Source organism: Solanum tuberosum, unplaced genomic scaffold, assembly GCF_000226075.1.
Source record: "Solanum tuberosum cultivar DM 1-3 516 R44 unplaced genomic scaffold, SolTub_3.0 scf00329, whole genome shotgun sequence".
Taxonomy (NCBI): domain Eukaryota; kingdom Viridiplantae; phylum Streptophyta; class Magnoliopsida; order Solanales; family Solanaceae; genus Solanum; species Solanum tuberosum.
In genome coordinates this window covers 217,872-222,397 of record NW_006239250.1, presented here as the reverse complement: position 1 = coordinate 222,397, position 4,526 = coordinate 217,872, and positions in this window count along the sequence as shown.

Below are 4,526 nucleotides of genomic sequence, written 5' to 3'. Positions count from 1 at the left end.
TACTTAAATCACATTTATTTTGTATGTTAGATTTTGGTCACTGTATATAAGGAACAATTCAATTTGTGTACATTTATGTTTTCTTATGAAGTAGTTGTTATTTAGTATCAATGAAATGAATATTTTTGTATATAAGAAAATTGCTTAATTCAACAATTTTGCATCTAGTTTGGTTTTTGTACTGTGAATCATAGTTAATGATAGGTCTTCAAATGATACCTAAAAGAACCTATATTTGTATCACATTGAATTATACAGTATAATTGATTTTGTGTACATATTATGTCTTCTTGTTATTTAGTATCATATACTTTTAAAAATTTATCTACTTTTTGTTTGCAGTGATTGTGGAATGTATGTAGCTGCTTTTGCTGAATATTTGAGTGACGAAATTAGCATTCCATCTATAAGTTTTCGGAGTGACTATCTTCGCAATAGATATGCAACACTGTTATGGAAGTATGGTATGGACAAGTTCAAGCCGGGATATGTTAGCGATAACAATGATCCTACAAGGCCGAAGAGTTTCTACACTATACCAACAGAAGGTGGATTGATTAATATAGAATAGTTATGTTTTAGTATTGTGTTGATGATACAATTAATTAGTATTTTCTAATATTCCTTCCCTTTCCAACACTGTTTTTCTAAGTAATTATTAATTTGAAGACTGTTTTTTTCAAAAATTGTATTCCTATTTTAATTATTTTTTCAATTTATGTATCTTATACACCAATACTGCCGCTACAATATAACTATCAGTTACAAAATATCTGATACTATATATTCCATAAGTGGGTCCACAACTAATTTTCAATTTATTTAGTATCTATTAAAACATGTGGTAGCCTTGATGCAAATCACAAATTATGATAACATATTATTTTCAGATACACAATATCCATTCAATTATTATGTATATGATACACATTTACTATCAAATAATATGTTACAATTGGTACAAAACAATTAAGTTTCAATATATTTAGTATCATTTAACATGTTGAATCTTGTAACATTGCTTTAAATCAAAAAATCAACAAATTTTTATATAAAGTTAAAATCACACCTAATGGTAATATCTTATTGTGTATCAAATACAAAATATCCAACTAATTATTATTTATATGATACACATTTTAGTATCAAATAACAAATTTGTGTATATGTTACAATTGGTACAAAACAATTAAGGTTCTATATATGTAGTATTCTTTAACAGGTTGAATATCGTAACATTGATTTAAATCATAAAAAATAATAATATTTTATTATCAGATACAAAATATATTTTGATTGTTTGAATAAAACTTTTACTGTTTTTTCAAAGAACAGGGAGACGTTTCATAATTTGAAATTAAAAAAATAATAATTCAGTTAGAGGATTATGAACGATTGATTGGTTGAAGGAAGAAACATAAGCGTGATTTGTGGGAGTCAATTATAATTTATGTTTTAATTATAATTTCAGTTTTTAATCCCTATTTTAACGCATTAAACTAATAACAACAACTTAATAATTTTAAGTATCCGCCCGTTATTAATTAAAGTATCCGCTCTGCTATATTATGTATCCGAAAAACACTAAAAAAAGGAATTTTTGAGTATTAATGAAAGAGTAGGGAAAGGAAGTAATTTCTTTCTTATACTATGTCATTTGCCTAATTTTTACTTTATTTATTTATCTGAGTATATATGACAACCTCATAATGCCTAGGTTGCCTCTAAAAAAATTGTAATTGTGCAACTGAAAACTGATCAGGATTGAACCCTAACATATACCCAAACTATAGACATATATATAGCCAGAAAGGCACTACACATATGTTAGCACTAGAAAATACATCTCCATCAACCATAGGAACATTAGTGCATATACAACATAAACTGTTATAAACTTATGTAAAATAAACAAAATAACAAGTTGACAAGTGAAATTGGTTAAATGAATCAAATAGTAAAGATGGGAAACTATTAGAATATAAATATCATAAACATAATATGAAATTGTAATTTGCAATCTAGCACTTTTAGCTTTTTATACAACATCAAATGAATTATTCACTTGTGTATGTTTCTTAAAAGGTTGCCTATGTCACTTATGTGATGTCCTGTACCTAATTCTAATATAAATTCTCATGTGATAGAACCAAGGGGATCTATGACAAGTGAATGGCATTTTTTGCCAAACACCTATGATAAGTGAATGGCATATAAGGAAAGGGACGATATACAAGAATCATGTCTAAGCATGATACAAAATATATAGAAAATATAAAAGAGGGAAAGTAGCAGTCTCCGGACACTAGAGCTCACCACGATCCAAACAGCTATAGCCTCAGATGATCAGGAGTCAAAGAGGATGGAATGTACTAGGTGATGCATCAGAAAAAGATAATACAGAAGTGTAGTATGATTACCAAACCACGAGATAGTACTAACATAATATAATGCAACTATACTAAAAATCGGTAGCACAATAAAGGTCGGTAAAGCTTTATACCAACCAAGTCAAATCTACGCATCTAAAACTAAGTATAAGTCATCTAAAAGCATTTTAAGGATTTTACACCAACCAAGTATCAACCTAAACTAAGGCTCAAGGCTAAGCTACTAGGCTAAAGTCTCAAAAATGGCCAAAATCAAAACTAAGGATCATAGAACCCTAAAACGTCACCCTACAACCTTCCTAATGATCACAAAACTCAATATATAAAAATTCTAAGAAAAGTCTAAAGAAGAAAGTCGTAACCTACCTTAGAATGAAAACCGCACTTCAACAACTACTTGGGAAATTATTTTTCCCAAGGGCCTGAAAATACTTTCACTCTATCGAAAATAGAAACTACACGTCAATACGGAACTAACATTACTCATATCTATGTCACAAAACTTGGACCAAAAAATAGGTCAAAATAATTGACCCTCGAAGTAGGATAACAAAACGAAAAATTAGCTCCATCATTATATTCTTTTCAAGGTGAGGATCACATGCCCCTGAGTTGGGTGAAGATAGAAGTATAATCAGAACTCAAATGGTATGAAAAGCACACTTTGAAGAATTAATAAATTAAGAATTTTGAGGTTCCAATCAAGAAATAATTACGGAAACGAAACTAGATTAAGCAATGAACAGTAGATGTTACTTCTAAGGAATAAAAAGAAATACTTCTTAATTAAAGCATTAAAAAATAGGGAATTTTTTTTTAATACTCAATTAATGTATAGTAATTATCAAATTTATGTAGATGTGTATTATATTAATTGTAGACTATGAGATATTTCTGATTATACATACTATAAATTTGTCAATATTCAGTTAAAATATATTTGATCAGGTATATGTTTGCACTATAATGTATACAATATTTATTTTCATATCTTGTTTGTGTATTCAGTTGCAATGATCTAAACTTAGTATTAAACGTCCAGTACTACTGCAAAATAAGCATGTATTTATGAATACTTGTGATTATGTATTCATTTAATCAAGTATACATTCTCACTATAATGTATACATTACTTATATTTTGTTTTATACATTATTAGTGTAGAAATGTCACGTCTAAGATTAGAGAAATCAAGGATTGTATTGTTAATTGAATGGTTGAGTTATATACTCCTTATATAGGAGAAGAGTCCTACACTAGCTACACTAGGAATCCTAATACAACACAAATATATTATTTACGCCTTATCCTAGTCGACTACATCATCTTTAGTCGTACAAAATATAGACTTGTACATAAATTAGGATTTAGTAGTCTAGTCCTAGTGTAACTCTAACTCTAACTCGTCAGTCAGCTTCATCGAACTTGTTCCTTTGACATGTTCCATCAACTTCCTTTAGCAATTAGTATACATATCTATATTTTGTAGATATTGATGTGTGTAGATATATTACATTTCGATAAATAAAATCAAGTTTGTATACATATTATCAACTGCGTATACATTCAGTTTGAAGATGTACACATTAGACTGTTATCGAGTATGTCACAATGTACATGAATTCATGTTCCTCATTAAATAAGAATCAAATGCTTCTTCTATTTGAATACCGAGGTGAGTTTGCGTGTGTAGAAATCCATGTTGTAAATAGAAAATCTTTTAAATCAAAATTATTATCCATTAATACCTACAATTGACAATTATCAAACTCATCATCATTTTTTCAGTTTACCAATTAATATCTCCAAGTCACTCAAAATGATGATGAGTTTTGAAAGTTAGAGAAGAAGTGCAATGATCTGGTCGATCATTTTTGTAAAGTTTCATGAATTTATCATTTTTTTCCTCTCGCGATCGCACCCGAGTCTTTTATGTCGAGTTTTGAAAGTTAGTTTTGAACTTTGAGTTAAAAGTGGAGAATTTGGTAAAACTTGAGTTTGAAAGGCTAATATTGTTAAGAAAATTGTATTAGTGGTCTTTTGGAGTTTCGAGTGTCAAAATGGAATTCCGTCGATTCCATTAGTCTTGTAATATGAAATTTGAGATGTGAGAGTTGTCATTTTTAGACTCGGAGT